Raw genomic sequence first — 10,455 nt, forward strand, 5'->3', positions numbered from 1 at the left:
TAAAATCATCATTCATCAATCAATTTTACCAACACCAACCACATTCACATCAATAAATCATAAATCTAGCAAAACCTCATGATTTTAACATATATAGACAACTAAAATCATTAAACATGCCCCCAAGCACATATTCAGCTTATCCTATAGTCATCTAACCTATGTATCCACGAAATATTATATATTAAATACGAGAAACCAAAACCATACCTTGGCCAATTTTCTTGTATAACCCAAAGGCAACTAAATTAGGCAAGGTCCAAATCTCCACCACTACAATTCAGCACCTAAAGCTCTCACTCAAGCTTCCACCCTCTTCAATTGTGTTCCAAATCTATTTATGAACTACCTAACATAATACCACATCCATACACATAAACTCAATTCTCAATTACAATCAATTAAGAGTTTCACTAGGGATTGAGGATCCTTACCTTAACTGTGCCTCAAGCTAATGAAAACCCGCTAATTTCTCAAGCAAATAGGATCCTATAACATCAAAATTCAAAGGTCTCAATACCTCACAACATGCAAATTTTTGAAATTTGGGCAGGAGAAATTGGAAATAAAAATGTGGCTTCCTTACCAAATTTCTTACTGAGCTTTGTAGAGCTCGACGCTGTAGTCACGTGGCTGCAAATGGTGCGGCAATCGGAGCTCAGAGTGAAAAGTTATGTTGGATTGAAATTAAACCAATGGTTTGGTGTTGGTGCTCTATGTTCTTTCCTTCCCAAGGCTGCTTCAGCGTGCTTACAACCAAGGAAGGAGGAAAAAGGCTGATATTTGTATGTATTAATGGGTATTGGTTGGGCCTTAGGCCCAATACAGGCCCAGTTTGCTCAGTTCGGTCTATTCGGTCCAATCTTGGGCAAAATTCTTTAAAATTAGAGTCAAAATTCTTGTTTTAATTAGCTCTATTATATTAAACTATATTAAACTAATTATTTACTAATTTCTCAGATTTTACACCAATTACCATCCTTCTTTGGAACCAACAAAACTAGTACAATACATGGGCTTATACTCTCCCTGATGTGATATTTAGCTAGTAAGTCCCCCAGTTGCTTTTAAAGCTCCTTTATCTCCTTAGGGTTACTCCTATAGGCCAGTCTATTAGGAATTCTAGCTCCAGGAATAAAATTAATTTGGTGCTCAATCCTTCGTAATGGAGGCAAGCCACTTAGCACATCAGTAAGAAAGACATCTGCAAATTTTTGCAACAAAGAAACAAAGCTATTTGACAAATTTGGGTTAAGTTCAGTGTCAGATAATAAGGTATCTCGAAAACGAACCATAATCATAGCTCTCTTACCTACTAAAGCACTCTTTAAATCTCGCTATTTTGCAAAGAAACACAATTTCTCTCAACGCTCACATTTTTCTCTATATTCACACAATTATCATGACATGCACTTTTTTCTTCTTTCTTTTTACTCACCTTTGAGCCTTTTGTTATATTCTTTCTCTCATAGCCTCTTTTCTCTCAGATTTTTCTTTTATCTCACGTTCTATTTTTCCTTGGTATCCTGTTGAAACTTCAATTAGTCAAGGTAAACCTCCTTACATGATAATGGAGCAAAAGTGATCTTAGACCATTAAAATTAAAAGAGAACTGATTTGTGTAACCATCAGGAACGCTCGATGGTCGAACTGCCAAGGTCTCCCTAATAAGAAATGACAAGTCTGCATTGGTACCACATCACACAATACCTCATCAACATACTTGTCAATAGAGAATGCAATTGTCACCTGCTTGTCATCCTTGATCTCACCATTGTTATTTAACTATTGCAACGTATATGCTATAAGATGTCAAACACATGTCAAACCCGATTTATCCACCATAAGTATACTAGCCACATTAGTCCAACTCCCTCCATCAATAATCAGACTACATACCTTTTCACCCACAAAGTATCTAGTGTGAAAAAGGTTTTGGCGTTGCTCTAGGCTATCTTCTTTCACCTGAAAATTTAAAGCACATCTAACTACAAGAGATTCAGCATGGATTGTATACTCAACATCACCATCAAAACAATCCTCCAAAGGTGCTATACTATCATGATCAGAGTTATCACCGTGATCAAATCAGATAAAATATCACCTCCTCTAATAACCATCATCCTTCTGTTCGGATAATCACTAATATAATGACCCAAACAATGACACTTGAAGCATTTAATATCTCTATACCTAGAGGTAGTAGAAGAAGAAGAGTTAGAATTATCTTTCTTCTTTGTATCATAAACAACTTTTCCTTGGGTTCAACATTCTTAGTCTTTGTTGTGTCATCACTGTGAGACTCAGTGTGAACCCACTTTAGATTAGTGATGCATGAAAACTTGTCTCTCAACAAATTTCCCTTTGACAAGTATACCGAATTGTCGTCAAGCAAAAACTCACAATAGAGTGAGGTCGAATCTCACAGGGATTGATTGGTCAAGCAACTTTAGTTGGAAGAGTATGCTAGTTGAGCTAAATAGAGTATAGTTGAGAATTGTAGAAAATTAAATGGCGGGAAAGTAAATAGCAGAAAATAAAGTGCAGAATCTTAAATGGGGAATCAGGAAGATGAACATGGAAATAAATGGCAGAAAGTAAAGAGAATGGGTGAGATCAGAAATGGGAAATTCATTGGGCTCAGGAGATGTTGTATTCTCCAGATCAAATTCATTTTCATCTCTTCCTCAATCAAAACATCTATTGATCTCCTTGGCAATCTTAAGTGATTGGATTCCAATTCCTTGGCAACCCAATCTCTCTAAGCTTGAACAATTGCCCAATTCCTTGATTTGATTGCTCATGGGAAGAGATAAAGTATGGTCACTGATTATACCACATGTATTTCCAAATCAAAGTGTTGGGAGGATTATATGTCACTATATCCGCCCAGACCCTAATTTGGTCCAACATGAGAAAGCATTTCTAGCATGATCTCCTCATCCCTTTTCCAAGGCTCAGAGGAGATCCAACTATGGAGAGTTTCTTTTCCAAGACAACTAACCAATTGAATTAAGATCAAAAGCTTTCTAGTAAATCAAAAGAGGAGAAAGAAGAAGAAGAATGAAAACTATAATTGATCCATCAAATTACAACAGAGCTCCCTAACCCAATGAAAGGGGTTTAGTTGTTCATAGCTCTAGAAATGGAAAATGGCAGAAAGGAATACATGCTTAGCTAGAAAATGCAAAAAAGTAAATATACAGAGGGTAGTTCTCCAAAGTGTCGAGCTTCTCTATAGTTCAAAACTACTCCTATATATATTACTCTTCTTGATCTTCTTGTGATTTCTTCAAGTCTTAGATGTGGGCCTGAGATCTTGAGTTGAAGCAGTTACAATCTTTAGTGGACTCAGCTTGCAGAAGTGTGAGATAGGCATGAGCATTAGTGATGTTAACGTTAAGTGAGGATGTGGATTTGAGAATGTTAGTGGCAATCACCGTTTTCACTAACGTTCCAACCCCAAAATAGTCCACGTTAACTTCAACGTTAGTAGCACTAACGTGAGTACTAACGTGACCCCTAACGTTGCCTTTTCGGTCCTTCACAAACGTTATTGGCATTCACCTTTTCCATTAACGTTGCTCTTTGCCTCTTTTCCCTACGTTAGAGTTCACGTTAGTATAACTAACGTGACTCCTAACGTGGGCATGCCTATCTTCGAGAGCGTTAGTGACACTTACCTTTGCCACTAACGCTCCAAACGCCCCTCCTCCCCACGTTAGAGTTCACGTTAACTAGGTTAACGTGGCCATTAACGTGGTAGTGAATGCCATCTCCAACGTTAGTGACAAAGGTGAGTGTTACTAATGTTGGCTCATCAATCTTAGCTCCACGTTAACTTTCACATTAGTGGTCTTAACGTGACCACTAACGTGGGCAATGCTAGCTTGATCCAACGTTAGTGACAAAGGTGAGTGTCACTAACGTTGGCATTGTCTTCTCTTCCACATTAAAGTTCACGTTAACTAAGTTAACATGACTCTTAACGTGGCCAATTGCCAACTTTTGGAGCGTTAGTGGTGTTCACGTTTACCAATAACACTGGAGCTTTCTTTATCTCCACGTTAACAACCATGTTAATGTAGTTAACGTGGCAATTAATGTGGGCTTATGATGGCTTCGCAGGCGTTATTGTCGACCACCTTTCTCATTAACGTTGCAAGCTTGTCCCCATTCCACGTTAGTGTTCACATTAATTAGATTAACGTGGCTACTAACGTGGTTCTTCCTTGCTTCCTTTGTCCTGAAATCAAGCAAATAAAGTGCATCAAAGCTCTAGCCCAAGTCATGAGATTATGTGATGACAAGTCATCATATGCCCATTTTTCAAGCTAATTTCACTTGTTTCACTAGTTTTTATGCACTTTCTTGCATTCTAAGTAAGTAATTTGGAATGAAAATGCATGGTTTCTTTGAATCAAACAACCACCATTTAATTGATGCTAACTCATGAGGTTTAAGCTAAATTTAATTGATTTTTAATGATTTATAAACCTTGTGAATTTGGTGATACTTTGAGTGGTTGTTTTGATTATTTGTAGGTGAAGAAAAGAAGAAAATAAGAAAATGTGGCTTAAGAAGCGTGACTCAATGAAGAAGAAAGTGTGGCAAAGAAAATGAGGAAGCGGGACGCATGGAAGGTGGAAGCACACTGCTCTCCCCAAGAGCACAATGCTTTCCAAGGGAGCACAATAATGAACCAAGCATGCAAAGCTTCAATGCTCTGCCCTCCCTTGAGAGCAGAGCACAATTTGGAACCAAGAAAACAAGGGAGGGAAGAACACTGTTATGCTCTCCTTGAGAGTATTATCGGGCTCATCAAAGAAATAAATTCAAGGAAAAAGCTTACCAATGCTTGCCATAAGGTTCGAACTCATGAGCAAGGGGGAGTGGGGGAGCGCTACTCACAAAGGAAAATAAGCCAAAAATTGGCCAAAATGCTCCTCCCAGCAAGTCTCGAACACGGAGGCTTCACTAACAAAGCAAGGAAGCTGCGCTCTTAGCACCACTTGAGTGCTACCCTGATGATGTCCAAGACTTAGCACGCGAAATATTTCAAGGGCGCAAGACACACACTGCTCCGCTCTCCACAAGAGCAGGGCAGTCCCCTGGTGCCTCTCCAAGCCTTGGCACGCAAAAAGGATCCCCACACAAAGCTTCACTGCTCCGGTCTCCACAAGAGTGCCACTGCTCCGCTCTCTACAAGAGGAGAGCAGCCTCCTAGGAGCAACTTGGGCTGAAATTCAATAAAAAAATCCAACTTAATTTATTTCTTCACCAAATCAAAAGCCCATCCAAATTCTAAAATCCAAGAATAGAAAGTGTATAAATAGAAGCTAGTTTGATTTAGTTAGGAGCTTTTACCTTTACTTTTGAACTTTCATCTTAATTTTCATTTTTACTCTAAACTTTCATTTTACATTTTGAGCTTTTACTCTTGAATTCAGTTCTTAGAGAATTGGGAAGGAGAATTGATCTCTCTTCTTCCTTGTTCTTGCTTTAGCACTCTTTAATTTTGCTTTGGATCTTGGGTGGAGAATTGAAGAACTTCTGTTTCAATCTCATCTTGAGATCTCTTATTTACTTTTTCTGCATAATTGAATTTCATTTTCTGTTTACTACTTCATCTCTTCTTTTCTTCTGCAATTCGCTTTTCCATTCTCCTTTGCAATTGTTCTTGTTGGATCAAGGAAGGATTTGAGATCTAGACTTGATATCTAGTCTCTTCCACTCCTGAGATCTTCAACCTTCTTTTAATTTGCTGCAATTAAGCTACATCTACTTTTTGCTTTTAATTCCTCAATCACTTTTACTTTTTTGTTCAAGATCCACTTTAATTCACTTCATCTTTTACTCTTCTGTTTAATGCAATTTACTTCTGCTTGTTTAAATTCTGCAATCCCAGTTCCTCAATCCCTTTACCATTCAAGCAATTTATATTTCTTGCACTCTAAGTTACCGCAATTTACATTTCTCTCACTCTAAGTTTCAGTCATTTAATTTCTTGTTCTTTAAGATTCAGCACCTTTACTTTCAGTTCTCCTTAATTTCTGTAATTCATCCCTCTCTCTTTACATTTCTTGCAATTTATCTTCTGTCTACTACAAATCACTCAACCAATACTTGATTCGCTTGACTAAATCAACCACTAAACTAAAATTGCTCAATCCTTCAATCCATGTGGGATCGACCTCACTCATGTGAGTTATTATTACTTGATGCGACCCGGTACACTTGCCTGTGAGTTTTGTGTTGGATCATTTTCCACACATCAAGTTTTTGGCACCGTTGCCGGGGATTGAATTAGATTGACAATGATTAAGTAAGGTGGTGGTCTAGATTAAGCATTTTTTTTATTTTTCTTTATTTTTACTAAGCGCATTAACTGTTTGACACATTGTGTCACCTAACCCTCTAACCACATTCTGGCACTAGAATGCCCATGTTTTATTTGGTTTATTTGTGATTTTTGCAAGTCATGGAGGCTGAGGTGCGTAAAGAGGGAGTGAACAACAATACCCAGCCTGTAAGAAGGGTGTTGGCCTCTTACACTATCCCCAATCCCAGACATTATGGAAGCATCATCCTCACCCCAGACGTTCAGGCAAATGACTTTGAGTTGAAGCCTCAACTAATCACCTTGGTGCAGAACAATTGTGCTTATGGAGGTGGCCCTCTTGAAGACCCCAACCAACATTTGTCTGTTTTCTTAACGATTTGTGAAACGGTCAAGACAAATGGGGTTCATCCTGACATTTACAAATTACTTCTGTTCCCATTTTCCTTGAGGGGCAATGCTACTCAATGGCTGGAAACCTTTCCCAAAGAGAGCATCAACAATTGGGATGAATTGGTGAGCAAATTCCTAGCAAAGTTCTACCCACCTCAGAGGGTCATCAAGCTAAAAACAGAGGTGCAAACATTCATTCAAATAGATGGAGAGTCACTGTATGATGCCTGGGAGAGATACAAGGCCTTAATCAGGAAGTGTCCCCCAGAAATATTCAGTGAGTGGGATAGACTCCAAAACTTCTATGAAGGGTTGACCCAGAAAGCTCAAGAAGCATTAGATCATTTAGCAGGAGGCTCATTGCAGCTAATAAAGACAGCAGAGAAAGCCCAAAACCTTATAGAGATGGTGGCAAACAATCAATACTTCTTTGCTCATCAAAGACAATGCCAACCAACCCAGAGAAGGGGTGTACTGGAGCTGGAAGGTGTGGATAGCATCTTCAAAGTGATGGCTCAACAAATTCAGCAACAATTTGAGCAGATGGCTAAGAAAATTGATGGACTGCAAATCGCTGTAGTAAATACACAATGCCAATCTCAAACCTCACATGGGTGGAAGCAATCTGAAAAAAGTTTTGGGACACTCAATTATGAGCAACAAAGCCCTAAGCAGGTGCAATGCATGAATAACACTTCATGTTCATTACAACACAGTTTTTATGGTAATGCACACAAGACACCCTGGAAGACTCATTCTAATTCAAGGTGGGGTGAGCACCAGAACCAAGGACAAAGTGACTTCAACTATAGCAGCATTAGCAAACAAACAACCAAAACCATTCATCTAATAATACTAACCAATTCAAAAACCCACAAAACACATACCACCAATCCCATAACAACTCACAAAACCACCAGAATTACTTTTCTACATCCACATCCCACCCTCAAAGTACCCCCACAATTAATTCAAACAACTTCCAGCAACAACCATCTCATTTCACACAACCACAACCAAATCCAGACTCTCAAAGAATCTCAAGTCTAGAGACAATGATGGAGAAACTCATGAAAAATCAAGAGATGGCAAGACAAGATCAAGAAGTTGCAAGGAAAGATCAGGCCCTGGCATTCAAAAACCAAGAGGCCTCAATCAGAAACTTTGAGAGACACATGGGGCAAATGGCTAAGCAAATTTCAGTAATGGGTGAAAAGAGAGAAAATACCTTCCCTAATGTCACTGAAGAACATCCAAGGGACAAAGGAAAAGCCACAAAATGGGAGGAGTGCAAAGCAATCATAGTGGAAAGTGAAGAGACTAGGGAGAAGGAATCCGTCAATCAAGAAGAACACAACAGAGAAGTTCCACAAGAAGAAATAGAAGAGAAAAGTGAAAACGATTAGACAACTAAAAAGGCACAAATCTCAAAGGGAGACAAGAACATCCTTGAATCACAACTACAAGAGAAAAAGGAAGGGGTGAAGCCATATGTCCCCAAACTTCCATACCCTCAGAGGTTTAAAAAAGAAAATGAGGATAAGCAATACTCAAAATTCTTGGACATATTCAAGACACTCAGCATCAATATTCCTTTCTTGGAAGTACTTGAACATATGCCACAATATGCCAAATTCATGAAGGAAGTGCTGTGATGTGCGGAAAACGATCCGACACAAAACTCACCGGCAAGTGCACCGGGTCGCATCAAGTAATAAAACTCACGGGAGTGAGGTCGATCCCACAGGGATTGAAGGATTGAGCAATTTTTGTTTAGTGGTTGGTTTAGTCAAGCGAATCAAGATTTGGTTGAGAGATTTGTGATTAACAGAATTTAAATTGCATGGAAAGTAAAGGGAATGGGTAAATTGCATGAAATTAAAGAGGAGAGCTGAAATTTAAAGTGTAAATTGCATGGAAAGTAAAGGGAATGGGTAAATTGCATGAAATTAAAGAGGAGAGCTGAAATTTAAAGTGCTGAATCTTAAAGAATAAGAAATTAAATTGCAGAATCTTAAATTGCAAGAAATGTAAATGGCTTGAATTATAAAGGGAATTGGGAATTGGATTTGCAGAAATTAAACAAGGAAAAGTAAAATTCAACAAACAGAGGAGTAGAAAATGACTTGGATTGGATCGGATCTAAAACAGAAATGTAATTGAGCTTGAAAAGCAGTAAACAGAGAATTGAAAATGGGAAATCCAGATCTCAGGACTCAAGAGACTAGATAACCAAGTCTAGATCTCAATGCCTTCCTAGATCCAACAAGAGCAGTTGCAAAGGAAATGTAAATTGCAGAGAAAGTAGATGAAGAGGCAATTAGAAGAAACGGGAATTCAATTAAGTAGAGAATTAAACAAGATCCCAAGGTGAGATTGAAACAGAATTTTTTCAATTCTCCACCCAAGATCCGAGCAAATGTAATTGAAATTGAAAGCAAGAAAACTAAGAGGAAGGGAATTCAATTCTCCTTCCCCGAGACTTAGAAACTCAAAATCACTTAACACCAAAAGCTCTCCGAAAACTCCCTATGAAAACTAAAAAGGAAAAGCTCTCCTAAAACTTCAAATCCTAAGCTATATATACACTTTCTTCTAATGATCTTCAAGCCTTGAATTGGGCCTTGGCCTTGATGGAATTGGGTTGCTAGTGGCCTCTGTTGATTTCTTTTGGTGTTGGGAAGAAATCCACTTATGAACCGGGCCATGCAACTCTCACGTTTGAGCCAACGTTTGAGGTCAAACATTGACTCAAACGTTGCCGTGTGAAATTATGCAGCAGGCCTCACTTTGCTGTCATCCACGTTTGGCTCAACGTTTGAGGTCAAACATGAGCTCAAACGTGGATCCCCTATGCTTGCTTTTTGGCCAACGTTTGGCCCAACGTTTGAGGTCAAACGTTGGCTCAAACGTCGCTGCCTAAAGCTCAATCTGTCTTCTCTTAGGTGCCAACGTTTGCCTCAACGTTTGAGGTCAAACGTTGGTGCAAACGTCGCCTTCCAGGAGCTTCTTCTTCAGCCAACGTTTGCCTCAACGTTTGAGGTCAAACATTGGCGCAAACGTGACTCAATTAACTCATCAATCAAGGGTGTTCTTCCATGCTCCTATTTGCCAAAATGTAGCCAACGTTTGACCCAACGTTTGAGGTCAGCTAAGATGACTTGTCATCACAACACCAAACTTAAAACTTGCTTGTCCCCAAGCAAGAAGAGAATTATTGAGAAGAAAGAGTGAAAGAAGAAGAGAATGCTCATGTTAGTAGAGTATTATTGGTGGCTCATGGGGTTTTATGCAGATATGTGACTACTCACTTCTTATTGACTTATAGGCCTAGAAATTTTCCTCTAAGCATCAAGCAACACATTGCTATGACCTCTCATTATTCTTTTGTCCCTGTTTACTAAAAAAATTTCTTTATAAGCTTTAATTCAATGTCATGTGTAACAAGCTTCTTTTCTTTACTTGTGCTTGACACATTATTCACATTAGACACTTGGCTTACATTCCTTCTTAGAGCATTGATGCCCAGCACCTCTTTGGGTCACTAAATGCCTTGTAGTTAGGTTGCTCTTGATGGTGGATTTTCAGTTGATAATCCCGGGTTAGTTAACCCAAGTTACCAAGTGTTAATGCACTCCAAAGAACTTAATAATCCAAGCAGATCCCAGTACAAAGACACCACAGGCATATGCTCTAAAGTTCAAGCTATTGGTGTCTAGCTT

This window comes from Arachis duranensis, chromosome 3 (assembly GCF_000817695.3).
Source record: "Arachis duranensis cultivar V14167 chromosome 3, aradu.V14167.gnm2.J7QH, whole genome shotgun sequence".
Taxonomy (NCBI): Eukaryota; Viridiplantae; Streptophyta; class Magnoliopsida; order Fabales; family Fabaceae; genus Arachis; species Arachis duranensis.